Genomic DNA, 15628 nt, shown 5'->3' on the forward strand with positions numbered 1-15628 from the left:
TAATTAACAAACTGGAGACATTCATATCAAACACAAAGGCTGAAAGGACACATTTTGGATGAATCTGTTTTACAGGAGAATAGTCGGCTACTTCACAACAAACTGTGGAAAATTCTGAAACAGATGGGCATACTAGACCACCTGACCTGCCTCCTGAGAAACCTGTATGCAGGTCAGGAAGCAACAGTTAGAACTGGACATGGAACAACAGACTGGTTCCAAATCGGGAAAGGAGTATGTCAAGGCTGTATATTGTCACCCTGCTTATTTAACTTATATGCAGAGTACATCATGAGAAACGCTGGGCTGGAGGAAGCACAAGCTGGAATCAAGATTGCTAGGAGAAATATCAATAACCTCAGATATGCAGATGACGCCACCCTTATGGCAGAAAATGAAGAAGAACTAAAGAGCCTCTTGATGAAAGTGAAAGAGGAGAGTGAAAAAGTTGGCTTAAAGCTCAATGTTCAGAAAACTAAGATCATGGCATCTGGTCCCATCACTTCATGGTCGCCATAGATGGGGAAACAGTGGCTGACTTTATTTTTCTGGGCTCCAAAATCACTGCTGATGGTGACTGCAGCCATGAAATGAAAAGACGCTTGCTCCTTGGAAGGAAAGTTATGACCAACCTAGACAGCATATTAAAAAGCAGAGACATTACTTTGTCAACAAAGGTCCATCTAGTCAAGGCTATGGTTTTTCCAGTGGTCATGTATGGATGTGAGAGTTGGACTATAAAGAAAGCTGAGCGCTGAAGAATTGATGCTTTTGAACTGTGGTGTTGGAGAAAATTCTTGAGAGTCCCTTGGACTGCAAGGAGATCCAACCAGTCCATCCTAAAGGAGATTAGTCCTGGGTGTTCATTGGAAGGACTGATGCTGAAGCTGAAACTCCAATACTTTGGCCACCTCATGCGAAGAGCTGACTCATTGGAAAAGACCCTGATGCTGGGAAAGATTGAGGGCAGGAGGAGAAGAGGACGACAGAGAATGAGATGGTTGGATGGCATCACCAACTCGATGGACATGGGTTTGGGTGGACTCCGGGAGTTGGTGATGGACAGGGAGGCCTGGCACGCTGTGGTTCATGGGGTTGCAAAGACGCGGACACACCTGAGTGACTGAACTGAACTGAAATGAGTCAGTTACTTAAGTCTAGAGGTCCTAGTTTAAGACTGAGGACTGTTTCAAGTGTTTTTTCCCCTAGAAAATTTAAAATAACAACCGAGATGTTGAAGGTTTCCACCCACTGGGAAGATAATAAGGCCAATAAACAGACACATAAATAATAATACAGGCGAGAAAATATTTCTGAAAACTTCTTCCTGCCTCCTTTCCTACAGAACCCCTAACTTAAATCCAAAAGAGCAAGGAATGGCTCCATCATATCATCAGAAGTGAATTCTAAATGCAAAGTAGTATGTTTCTTGAACAGCAGTTCTCCCCCTCCACTCACCACAATCATTCTGGAAGCATGATAAGAATAAGTAAGGGCTTTGGCATCAGAAAAACATATTTTTTTTCTTTTCATCTTCCCATTTTTCAGCCAGTTATTCACTTTTGTTGAGCCTCAGTTTCCTCATCTGTAAAATGGGGACAGTAACACTTTACTTACAACATTTGAGGATCAAATGAGATGTCTATACAACAAAGCACATAATATGTTGACCCTGTACATGAGGTTGCTCAGAAGGCTTACTTCTTCCTATTGTTTTCATTTTATATGATTGTGTCTTTTCGCAGTGGGGCATACTTTATTCATAACAAGGGCACCAGCAGTCTCTACCATACTGGGAAATCTTCACAGGTATGAAGAAGCATCTCATATTACTACATTAACGGATTATAACTTTGAGTTACCAAAGAGATGAACAAAATCATTCACTTAGTGAGGACTCAAGTCTCTGAGTCCAAATTAATATTTATCTCTTCTATTATTAAATAAGGAACTAATTGGGTAAATTGGGTAAAATGTTGAAAGAAAAGAAACTGCTATTAAAGACATATCATTTTGATCAAATGAACTAAGCTTCCATGATTTTTACTTTATTATGATGTATACAGAAATACCGGAGAAGGCAATGGCACCCCACTCCAGTACTCTTGCCTGGAAAATCCCATGGACGGAGGAGCCTGGTGGGCTGCAGTCTATGGGGTCGCTAACAGTCAGACACGACTGAGCGACTTCACTTTCACTTTTCACTTTCATGCATTGGAGAGGGAAATGGCAACCCACTCCAGTATTCTTGCCTGGAGAATCCCAGGGACGGGGGAGCCTAGTGGGCTGCCATCTTGGGGTCGCGCAGTGTCGGACACGACTGAAGCGACTTAGCAGCAGCAGCAGCAGCATACAGAAATACACATGTCAGTGATTTAGTGTTAGGTTCCTTAATGTTCTATTTTGGAGAGCTGTTTTTTTTTTTCAAGTGTTCCTTCCTTGTTGCTTAGAACATAATACCAGAATGACAGTTAAATTACTGAAACTCTTCATATATTAGGAAGACAATAAATACCACCAAATAATACAACCCAGAAAACATTTCTGAAAACTTCTTTCTCTTCCTATTCCCACCGAACCATCAACTTACTTCCCTGAGGCATTTGAAAGAGTGACCGGAGTATTAAAAGTGAAAGTGTAGCAAGGTAAGCAAAAAAGAGACAGCTGATTCCTCTGAAAGGAAAAAAAAGGTGTCAGCACTTAACCAAAATATATGTCCCTACGTATGCACACAAAAGCAAACTTTTACAGGGTTCTTGGCTTTATAAATACTAAAAGAAAGGGGAGAAAGCGTGTAATAACTATAGCCCTCTCATTAAAAACAGTTTGGCAGAGAAAAGATGAGTCTCTGCTAAAATAGCAAATAAGACCTTTTAAAGGCGCCCAACATCCAAAGCCTATCTGACACGAAGGGTGACAGTATGCCACTTAAAACGATGTGCTTCCTGCCTAGGAAATGATATAGATGGCAGTACCCGACTGAGTATAACACTAGTATAATGGCAGGCTCTGAAGGCTGCTTTATTTGGTAATTGTTTGGGAATAGGTCTCTATACTAGCTACATAATTTCTCACAGGGATGCTATATCATCTGAGGGTTTCAAGTTCTATTCACCTGGAAAATGTAATCTACAATGAGGGGGAAAAAGTGTACAACAGCATGACTATGATGTCTCTACAAGGCGAAAACGCCTGCAGTAAAGAACAGCACACTGATTTAAGTGCTGCTGTCAACATTTGCTTCCCGTAGGCCCCAAGGACTAATACACTCTTGCAGGAAGCAAATTTGGGTCTTATAGACGGGCAAAGCTCCTAGAACTGATTATTCAGTCAAGTCCCCAGGAACTCTTCACACATTTCATATTTTTCAATTTGAAAGAATGGTACTACTTATCTAGAAACCTCCTTTCTCCCAGAAATATAATCCATCAACAAATATATGACATCAGCAAAAAAAAAAGAGAGAATTAGATGTCTTCTTATTTACTGTTTCCTTTTCAGCATCCCATACACAGATATACGTCTAATAGCCAGCAGCCTGTCTGAAAAAAACTGATTACTCGGTCAGACTATTCTTGTCTGACCCAGTGAACACCTCAGTAAAATGTTGCTCAGTTGAGGTCTCAAACCCTACCAGTTCTGATGACCAGCTTCACAACAGAGTTCATTCCCGGACATTCTGATTTTAGGAAACTGATTAAACAAAAAACAAATGTACTAAGAGAGATGGATATAAAAATTTAAGTTGTTCAGATGGGTTTTTAGCTCTGGTTAAAAGTTCTGATATATTGGTAAATTTACAATTTTCACTATGATATTATCATTTGTAATTTAACACTTGTTTTAATGCTATAAATTGTCCTGAAACTCTTAGCCAATGATTCAGACTAGGCCAGAGCTAGAAGGAGCCTTAAACAAATTGTCACTCTTTGAAACTGATGTATATACCTAAGTCTGATATATATACCTAAGTCTACCAATTTCTATAAAAATTTAAAATTCTGAAGCAGATAAACAAAAATCAAAGATTACATACACCAAGCGAAGTAAATCAGACAAAACCAAATATCATATGGTATCACTTATACATGGAATCTAAAAAAGGATATAAATAAAATTATTTACAAAACAGAAGTAGATTAATAAACATAGAAAATTAATTTATGGTTATCTAAGGGGAAAGGGGGAGTGGGAGATAAATTAGAAGTTTGAGATTAATAGATACACACTACTGTATATAAAATAGATGAACAACAAGGACTATATAGCACAGGAAACTATATTCAGTATCTTGTAATAACCTATAATGGAAAAGAATATGAAAAAGTATATATATATGTATTTGTGAATCATTTTGTTTTTCACATGAAACTAATACAACATTATAAATCAACTATACTTCAATAAAAAATGAAATATAAAAAACTTACACATACAAATTGAAGTGAGAGGAAGTTGATTAATCATAGAACACTAGCCTGGGCCATGAGAAAGCTAGTGTAGCCCAGCTAATTTAGGCACGCTTCTATCTCATTTCACCTCACACACTCTGCGTGCCTGAAGCTGCAGACATTGTGCTAGGCCCACAGCTACAAGAGTGAATAACACCAACTCCTTGTTTTCAAAGACCTCTCTGTTTACTAACTTTCGATTAAATAGAGACAAAACACAAACCTTTACATAACTCATAATAAGGGTACTAAGTGAGGAGTATATGCGCAGTAGGGGATGGAGAGAGAAAGGAAACCTGACTCTCCCTCGAGATGACCTCAGACTGGTATAAAGGTTTAAAGACATCTCAAGCACAGAGGAATTCACACATCTCATGTCATGTGATAAGTGAAGGTTCTGGCCTCAGAAAATTGATAAGGGGATCAAATGATGTCATTTGTTGCAACAGGTAAATAAATCACTCATTGATTTAAAACTTGTTAACATTTTAACCTATAACATGATCAGATTTCCTGAGAACAGGATGTGTGTGTGTGTGTGTGTGTGTGTGTGTGTAGGTGCTCAATTGTGTCCAACTCTGTGAACAGGATAATCCATCCCAATCCATCCTCTATATTAGAGTGTGTGTGCTTGCTAAGTTGTTTCAGTCATGTCCAACTCTTTGCAACCCTGTGGACTGTAGCCCACCAGGCTCCTCTGTCCATGGGATTCTCTGGGCAAGAATACAGGAGTGGATTGCCAGGTCCTTCCCCAAAGGATATTGTCAACCTAGGGATCAAACCCAGGTCTCCTGCAGCTCCTGCACTGCAGGTGGATTCTTTACCACCGAGCCACTGGAGAAGCCCCCTCCATACTATGTGGCCCGTCAAACAGGTGCATCGTCACATGTGTGGGTACAGCACACTGAGGGGACTCCCTGTATGCCACAATGGACATGGACAGTGTACATCTACGTGCATTCAGGGAAACAAAGGGATTCCATGGGCCAACGCCAAAGGCCACTGACACTGTGCTGCTGCAGGCATTAGACTCCTCATGAGATGCTGATTTCTCAAACACCATGGCAGTAATCTTATAGGGTAGAGAAATTCAATGAAAGCAACTCTTTCTAACTGAAGTTATTGTTCAAGGTATTTATGCCCAAACTCTCTTTTAGACTCTCCTCGATAAATGGTATTATCTGAACCCCTCAGTGCTTTTTGTTTCTCCCCATGATTTTACACCAAAGAGCCATTATCAAATCACGAGAAGTAGAGTGTAAACTCAAAAAACCCTTCAATTCTAGACCTGAATGAAATCCTAAAGGACAATGTCCATGACAGTTTCCTACAGGATTGTGACTGCTGCCATAGAGCACACCCATCACCCTAAACTTCCCTCCCCACATGCTGATCACTCCCTTCCAAGACAACCCTTATAGCATTATTATTACATTCCTTAAAAAAAAGAAACAGGAATTGGAGTAAAAGTCACTTGATACCCAATGAATCAAATTTTATCCTTTCTTTCTCCTGTCCCATTCACACTTAAATGTTATCACATAATATCTATATTTAAAAATTTATGTAATGGTTCCTCTGGTATCTATTACTGAAGTGAAACAATTTTTTCTTTTAACTAGAAAAGATTCAATTCATGTAGTTATTGTTCTCAAATGAAGTATTATAAAGTCTCTCTGACTCTTCAAGAGACATGGGCTACCTCTCAGAAAGAAGGGAAGAAAACACTAAAACAGCTTTAAATCCCCCAATTAAAGTCCCTTTATTGAGAAATCATGCTTGCTTATGTTCTACAGCAGAAATGCCTTTTGAATATTCATTCATTTACCTATAAATTTAAATAGCTACTACGTGCCAGGCACTGTCCTAGATGTTTAGCACACATCCGTGAACAAAAAAGACCACGTTCTTTGGCATCATAGATCAGACATTCTAGGGACTTCCCTGGTGGTCCAGTGGTTGATGGACCCACTCTCAATGCAGGGGGCATGATTTCCATCCCTGGTCAAAGAACTAAGATCTTGCATGCCACACCACATGACCAAAGGAAAAGAAAAATCTTACATTCTTACAGAATGATACCAGGTTTAGGATAAAAGTGATATTACAAAGAGAAAAAAGGATAGACCTGTCAGTAGCGTTGGAGCCACTGTTCGTTCATTTGGAATAAAATAAAATTAGACCTCTACTTCACACTGGACATAAAAATCAGTAATAGGTAGAAATTTTTTAGAATAAAAGACAGAAGAACATCTGTAGGAACTTAGAAAAGAATTTCATAAACAGGACATAGAGTAAAATCCACATTGTTATATTTGATTAGATAATAAGTAAAAGCTTTGGCAAACAACAACAATAAAAATGGAGCCACAGTTTGGGAGAAGGCATACAATCAGGAAACAATTTGTACCCAGGATTCACAGGGCCTTCCAACAAATTGATGGAAAACAAAGACAGAAAAGTCTATAGTTTTAAAAATAGGTAAAGAATATGAGCAGCAATTCATAGAAGAGAAAATCCAGATAGCCAATTAATGAAAAGGTGTTCAGCCCCCAAGTTATAAGGAAAATGCAAATTAAAATACTGAGATACAACTTTATGCTCATTAAACTAGAAAATATTAATATTTTAAAGTCAGACAATATCAGGGGTTGATGAAGTAGTGTAGCACTAGGACCTCTCCTTCACTCCTGAGGAGAGAGGAGCTTGGTACTCATGCATTATAGAGCAACTTGGTGATATCTAGGAAACTTAGATTATATGTGTGCACAAGGAGACCTGTATGAGAATAACCCTCATATTACTGTGTGCAAAAGCAAAAGCTCAGAAACAAATTCAATGCTCCATTACAGGGGACTAGCTAGATTGTAGCATATTCAACAATGGAAAACTGCACCTGTTAAAATGAATACATGGGGTCCACATATAATCAGCATGGAGAGTCCTCAGAAACAATGTTGAAAGAAAAGTTGCAGAAGTAAACACACAGTATAACACAGTTTGAAAATCCACAAGTATTTGTTAAACAGTCATGGAGGTTTTGGAGTAGGAAATGGCAACCCACTCCAATATTCTTGCCTAGAGGATCCCATTGACAGAGGAGCCTGGTGGGCTACAGTCCATGGGGTCGCAAAGAGTCAGACATGACTGAGCAACTGAACACACACACACACACACGGAGGTTTAGATTTGTACAAAAATATTTTAAAAACCATCAACTTTAAAGACATTAAATTCATGATAGTAGTTATTTCTGGAATGGGGCAAGGGAATAGTGTTAGGGAGTATTCCTAACTCTAATTTTTTTTAGTATCTCCAGTAAAGATGGCAAAAATGTTATAATTTAATAAACATGATCACAGATATCTAGGTGTTCACACTAAACTCTATAATTATCTACAAATGTAAAGTATTTCATAATAGCATTACTGATTTTTAAAGCAGAGAAAAAAATAAAATTAGATGAAATTTGTTCCTTTATACCTGATATAAGACAAAAAGAATTTGAGATGGTGGCCTCAGATTATTGTCTTTGAAAGAAGAATTTAAAGAATGGAGCCACACTCTTGCCATTTTCCACTTCCCCCAACCCCCACTCTCAAGGTGACACATTCACCTGCTTGTCACTGCAGTGGTTAACTGCAGGCTGTCAATTACATGCAAAATCCCTTTGCTATTGCCCCCATCCCCTAGGACTGTTTGAAGCCATGGAGAAGCCCACCTTCAGGAAGAGTCTGGAAGAAGGACAGAAAACACTCGGCTTTGCAATCAATAGGGAATAAACTAATAAAACTCACTGATCATGTTCCACCTTTTGATATCTTTTTAGTTTCCACCTGGTAATTAAAAAAAAAAAAAAAAAGAAAAGAATCAAAGTGTGGTTTTGTCCAGAGAGAATAGATATCACTAACTTTTGTTGCAGTTGTTTAGTTGCTAAGTCATATCCGACTCTTTGTGACTCCATGGACGGTAGCCCACCAGTCTCCTCTATCCATAGGAATCTCCAGGCAAGAATACTGGAGTGGGTTGCCATTTCCTTCTCTAGGGGGTCTTCCCAAACCAGAAATCGAACCCATGTCTCCTGCATTGGCAGAAGCATTCTTTACCACTGAGCCACTATAGACTAGACATACACAGTAATAATATTAAATCATTATTCCCCCAACTTTTTCCTTACAGGAATGTTCTTAACCCTATCTTAAAGGTTTTTTAAAAAACAATGGTCTAATTTATTCAACTGTAATTTCCGTAGTTAATAAATTCATGTGTCATCTTGTTTTAGGCACTTCACACTTCCTTTGTGCAATGACACCATCCTCATGATGGTGAAAAAATGAAATGACATCTTTACCTTTAAAAGTAAAGAATTTAGTACAGTCTTATTTCCCACATTATACTGATCTTGGCCAATATAACATAAGGTTTTAAACATAAATTGTTTTATTATACTTTTACATTACAGATCACATCTTTCAAAGATGATTTTTAATGCTCAAGGTTTATCTAGACATCTCTACATGTTTAAATTGTATTAATGGACAATATAGTCTTTTATAGTCAGACTTCCTGTTTACTTCTTATTTTTGACTTTAGATCAGTAATAGCCACGCTTTCCAAACTTTAATATGCATATCAATCACCTAGGGATCTTGTTAGAATGCAGGTTCTAATTTCCAGAGGTCTGGGGAGGGGCTTGTGATTCTGCATTACTAACAAGCTCCCAGGCGATACTGATGCAATACCTTTGATCAGCAAGGAGCTGAAGTAAATTTTTCAATGATGTGTGGGTAGTATGTTTTCTGTGTCTTAGCATATTTGAGAACGTTTTTCTATTGTCTATACATATGAATAACATTTTCACTAGGAAGAGAATATTTGAAGCACAGACTTTTATCACAAACCTCTTTGATAGATGCTGTATTATCTTCCAGCACTTTGCGCTTCAGGGAGTTCTGAGGCTTACCTTATTTGAGTCCCTTGAAATACAGCAGCAGTTTTTTCCTGCTAGGAAGCTTGCAAGCGATTTTCAATATCATGTAAGTTCAAATTTTCACCACACACACAAAAAAAACCCAGATGAATTTGTATTTATATTTAATTTGGTTAAAAAAGTGAGCACTTTTAATTGAACCTTAAGTTTTTCATGCTTATGAAAAAAATTTTCTTCATTCCCATATGACATTTGCCTTATATTTTTATATTTATTTATTGAGAATTCTTATTTTCCTTACATTGAATCATCGTCTTTATTCTCTGTACCTATTTATTTCATCAATTATAGTCAGAGATTTTAAAAACCCACTTTCAATACTGATAGAAAGACAGTAAGATAGTAAGGATATAATGATTTGAATACTGTTAACCAACTTTATGTAATTGACATTTATACAATGGAATCCTACGCATTCTTGCTATTAAAAACATTTGAACAATGAAAAGAAAAGAACCATGGCTATACTTGTCAATGACTCTTAGAAATAAGGTTGAGGGAAGGGGAAGGCATTTTATAAACAAATACCTTCACATTATAATACTGTTTTTGTAAAAACAAGCAAAACTAAAACAATATGTTGCTTAAGGGATACGTATATATGTACATATATTTATACACAGCAGATCATGAAAAGCAAACAAAAGAGGAATACAACAAAATTCATTATACTGTTTACTTTTTGGAGAAATGAATACACATACATTTAAAGTTCTTGAATGGTCTACTTTTTAAAATAGATAATAGATCTATTATTTTTATTTCATTATTATCATAATCACAATCAAATATTTAAAATTCCAGTCACAGAATCAGATCCTACAGAGGCTCAAAAACAGGTGGAGGAAATGATCAAGTGAGTACCTCTATAAATCTACTTCTACATAATAGCAGTGAAAACCTAGCAAAATTTACTTGAATTAATTCAATAATTTAAAATAATAATAAATTCAGAACTCTAAAATTTAACCAAAGGTTTCAACAATCTTGGAAATCTCTATTAAAGAAATAATGCAAAATCTCAGTAAGAACAGAGGACTTTTGGCATTTTAACTTGACCTACTCCCCCAACCTCCTTCCCAAGCTCCCTTAGTGTGTGCATGCATGCTCAGTGCTGTCTGACTCTTTGTGACCCTGTAGACTGTAGTCTGTCAGACTCTTCTGTCCATGGAATTTTCCAGGCAAGAATAATGGAGTGGGTTGCCATTTCCTACTCCAGGGGATCTTCCCAACCCAAGGATCGAATTCGTGCCTTTTGTGTCTCCTGCATTGGCAGGCAGATTCTTTACCAGCACACCACCTGGGAAGCCCCCCTAGCTCCATGGGAGCCTTGAAAATCAACAATCTTTCAATCAACATCCAACAATAGCCTTACAGAAATAAAAGAAAGCACACTAGGTTTGAAGAGCCTCAAAAAGCCACATCCCCAGAGCACTGACACTATTTGACCTCACAGCAAATTGAAAAAGTGCCAATTTGCAGTGTGTTTTTATTATTTGAACTATTAGTAGCTCATTCCAAAGAAAAAGACCTGTCCTTATAGTGTCTGTCAAAAACAATCAGTGACAACTATTTACCAGTACAACTTCCTGAGGCCGTGATACCCCTTTGAGCAAACAAGAACCTGGCCAAAATTTTAAAAAGAAGATCTTAGGAATGAGATGTCTGGTGGTGGGGGGAGGCAGGCACAACAAACTCTGACATATTTCTGAGGATTTAGAAGACCAAAGTCATGTGCAGGACTATGCGCATGCCCAGAAAAGACCTATTCATGCACCTATCTCTTACCTCTGGCTGACCTTGAGACCCTCTGCAAGCAGGAAATGAGGCTAAGGTGAGAGCTGTGGTTGAATAAGGGTTGACAGTGTGGTCCAACACATACACAACTCCTCAACAAAGAGCGGAAGACTTATTGCTCCAAGTCATTTAAGGAAATCTCTAAGCAATCATTACCTGACCACTAAGTTAACCAAGCAAAGACTTAAGCAGTTGCACAAAACAGGGGATACATACTTCACAGAATTAGCTTAAGAAAGTCGCAAAACAAACATATAAGCAAAAACAACAACTGATCTGAAGAGGACCAAATGTTGGACTTATTTTATGAAACCTTTCATTTTTATTATCATTAATCATTATAAGTATGTTTAAAACATTGCAATCCCTGTATAAAGAATGGTCAAGAGAATAAGAATACAAACCGAACACTAGGAGAAAATAGTCACAAAAAACATCCGATAAAGGAAATACATATCTGATAAAGGAATATATCTAAAATATACAAAGAACATTTAAAATTCAACAATAAGAAAATGAATATTCCAATTGAGATTAACAGTTGATTTCCATCAGAAAGATCTCAAGACAGTGGGTTAACATAAGTAACATGCTGATAAAAAGATTTAACCAAGAATTCTGTATTCAGAAAAATTATCCTTTAAAAATGGAGAAATTACAATATTACCAAATAAACAAAAACTGAAGCAATTCATCAATATCAGATCTGCCCTACAAGTTAAGTTAAGTTAAATGAAAAGACACAGGGGAGTACTTGAGTCCAAGTGAAGAAATTAAAAAATACTGATAATCACAGATAAATACAAGAAGTACAAATGTATTTTTGTAACACGTTTCCTATCTGATTTATAAGAAAAGTTCATAAAGTAATAATTATGAAACTGTATTGAAGCCTTTACAATATGTGAAGATATAATTTGTTAACCAGTAATCACACAAAGGAGCGGGAAGAGAATGGTACTAACACAAACTAGATTGTTTTTAGTTATGATGTTAATGTTAATTCTAGGATAACAACTAAAAACACCTCAAAAAAATATAGTAAAAGAAATAGCAAGGTCAGAAATTGCAGAATGGATTTTAAAAATAGGCTCTAACTATATGAAACACACTTCAGACTTAAAGACGCAAAAAGTTGAAAGTAAGAGAGTGGAAACAATACCATGCAAACAGGAATCAAAAGAGAGCTAGAGTGACTATACTACTATCAGACAAAATATGGCAAAAGTTGTTAACAAAGAACAACATTTATAATGATAAAATGGTCAATCTATCAGTAAAACATAACAATAACAAACACACACATCTTACAAAAGAAACTCAAACTATGTGAAGCAAAATTGAGAGACTTGAAAAGACAAAGAGTTTAAGAATAATAGTTGAAATGTCATAACCCACTTTTAATAACAGGTAAAACAACTGATCAGAATATCAACAAGGCTACCAAGTGATTGAAAAACATTATAAGCCAGTTAGACCTAACAGACATTCCTAGACCACTCTGCCCAAAAACAGCAGAAAGCACATTCTTCTCAAGTACATGTGGAACATTCTCTAACATAGATTATGTACTAGGTCATAAAACAAATTTAAATAAATTTAAAAGGGTTGAAATTATACCAAGTATATCCCTTGATCAAAATAGAATTAAATATAAATCAACAGCAAAAGAAAATTGGGGAAATTCACAAATATATTGAAGCAACATACTCCTAAACAACCAATGAATTAGACAGGAAATCACAACAGAAATCAGAAAATTCTGATTTTCAAACAAAACTGTAACATATCAAAACTTATTGGATACAGCCAAATTAGTTCACAGAGATAAATTTTTAACTGTAAATTCCTACACTGAAGAAGAATAACTACATTAATATTTATGAAATATTAATCCTTGGGTTGCTCTTAGTTTTACTTTAACCTTAGGTTTCCCATCACCCATTCCTCAAGGCAACCAGGCCATTCTGAATTCATTATCTTATCCTTATTAAATCATTTCATTATCACAACCACCCTATTATTATATTATTATACTAGCACAATAAGAAGTGCTATTATTGATTCCGATTAACAAGTTACGGAACTGAATCACAGAGAAGTTGGGTAATTTGCCCAAGGTCACAGAAGTTACAACTGACAGGGAATGAAACTCGGAAGTCTGGCATCAGAGATAGGATGAGAGAATCAGAGAAAGGGCTAAATTACTGGCTACTGAGCTTCAAAAACAACATTGAAAATTTTGTACTATATACTAGGAAATGGGAAACATCAGTCCCTGACCATTTTACATATGGCCGATGAGTTGGGAATTTTTAAATGGTTAAAATTTTTGAAGAAGAATATTTCATAACACATGAAACTATTGAAACTATTGTCAGTTCTTTTCATTTTGTCAGGATAAAAGCTGAATATTCTCACTTGTCATATCATACAGCAGTTTCATGGCTTAGCAAGATAAAATTTTTGCTATTCTTTGAGCTCAAGGCCAAGACTGAAATTTTTCTGAATGAGAAGAATTGCCTTCAACTATGATTATTCAATACTGAACGGTTTTAAAATTAGTTTTTCTGAAAACTCGATAATGTTTCCAGACTTAAAAGCTTGCCTTCAGATTTCTAGCTCTGGCTGTGACAATGTAGATGGTATTGGACTAACCCTCCTGCTGAACATAGTTATGAAAGCTGGATAACATACTTTAAAAACGTTTGAAGGCATATAGAGAAGCCAATGCAGGCAGTATTTAAGAGGCTTTGTGTTTCTTCAGAAAAAGAAACACAGGAAGTGAACTCTACAATCACCTTGGCTGTTCTTCCTAAGAACATTTCTGAATTTACAGAGCTGGGGAATGAAGGAAACCCAAACAAAAACAGTGGTACTGCTGGGCTAACAAGGCAGAGGTCCAACTCTGGGCAGCCAAAGAGGCTGAAATGTAAAGGCAAAGTCTTAGAGAGCAAGGAACCACAACTCCTCTAAAAATTTGAAAATCAATTTCTGTTTGGTAGTCGGCTGACAGCGAGGGTCTGTGTGCATAGGATTATAGTACACACACAAAAGCAAACCGACAAAAGACAGCAGTTAGGAGGCTAGAAGGCTAAGCATAGCAGTGAGCAGCCTCCTGGTTCTGAGGAGACAGGGATTGGAGTGCAAGGTCCTAGCCAAGTGAGAAGGGCTGGAATTTCTGCGTACTCGGAGAGCAGCACTCAAGGTCTAAGGACTACCTAGGATTAAGGGAAAAAACTTGAGCCCTAACAAAAATGATTTGTTATACTCATCTCTCTGCCAAAAATATTAACCCTCTTTGGTACATTTTTTAGCCCATGGTGTATTTTGGTATGGTCTATTACAACTGTGTGCAGGTAAAAGTTTCACAACTAGCTCTCCAAGTGAACTTACTCCCACCATGGCCAATTTCAAGCTACCAGTATGATATTACTGAACACAGATCTGTAAAGAGATGTGTACAATTGACTCTCATCAACTGGTGTGAGAAAGCTCCAAGACACCCCAGGAATCATGCTGCCCAAACCCTGCCCTTTACATCTTTAAACTTTATATCTTTACATCTTCATATCTTCAAACTCAAAAGAAAGGAAAGAATGACTTTATAAACCCAATTACATCTCATAATTTAGCATTTGTTTTAATATTTTAAAATGCTGAATTATTTGAATAATTATCTGTTTTGGGGGATTTTCTTTTCTACTAAGGTCAGATTTATAAGACGGTATTATTTGTGAACATAATTTTTCTTTTTGGGCTGAAGCATGAGTCTCTCTCATTCAAAGACAAACAAATGTGGCTTAAACACCAATGAATAATTTTTCCATTGATTTGCCTTAAATGTTTATTAAACATAGTTGGATTCAACAAATACTCATGGAGTGTGTACTCAAGGCACTACTCAAGGCAATCTGTAATGTAATGAAAAGTCTCCCATGCCTTCAATTACTCTTATCAAAACAAACATTCAGCAGCCTAAAAGAAAACTTGTTGGAAGAGAATATTTCTCAAGATTGAATGGGGGTGGGGAAGGAAATACCTAAAGCGAAGAGCAGGAACATAATAGCACACATGATGAGGCTGAATGATTAGAAAATAAACATGCTATGATTCTAAGTCTCCAGTGCTGGTCCTTTTAGTAGTATGGGAACTCAGTCTGAAGTTATCCTCACAATGACCCATGATGGAAAGGGACACATTTCCATCCTGACTCTATGACTTTGGGATCTTATCACCTTTTTTGTGGCTCTACTCCTGTCAAGGAAGAGTCAGCCAAGTTCTTTTGGGCTATTCGCATATGTCTAAATCACTTGTCTTCTAGCACTTAGGAAAAGCATTCTTTTTCTTCCTAAACCCTTATCTTATAATGAATTTACTCTACAACATA

General features: G+C 36.8%; 2 long non-coding RNA genes across 2 annotated transcripts in view; both read right to left on the reverse strand.

Moving 5' to 3' along the window:
- LOC145509740 (uncharacterized) overlaps positions 1-15628 on the reverse strand; it is a 57427-nt gene that overhangs the window by 21654 nt on the left and 20145 nt on the right. Inside the window, exon 4 of the long non-coding RNA XR_014056374.1 lies at positions 8173-8287. This is a non-coding gene — a long non-coding RNA (uncharacterized LOC145509740). The remainder of the gene's footprint in view (positions 1-8172; positions 8288-15628) is intronic.
- LOC145509752 (uncharacterized) lies at positions 2443-6028 on the reverse strand. The gene is made up of 2 exons (XR_014056386.1): positions 5599-6028; positions 2443-5111 (listed from the first exon to the last, which is right to left on the reverse strand). It is a non-coding gene; the product is annotated as an uncharacterized LOC145509752 (long non-coding RNA).

This window comes from Giraffa tippelskirchi, chromosome 6 (assembly GCF_054371585.1).
Source record: "Giraffa tippelskirchi isolate mGirTip1 chromosome 6, T2T-mGirTip1v1.2.pri, whole genome shotgun sequence".
NCBI lineage: Eukaryota > Metazoa > Chordata > Mammalia > Artiodactyla > Giraffidae > Giraffa > Giraffa tippelskirchi.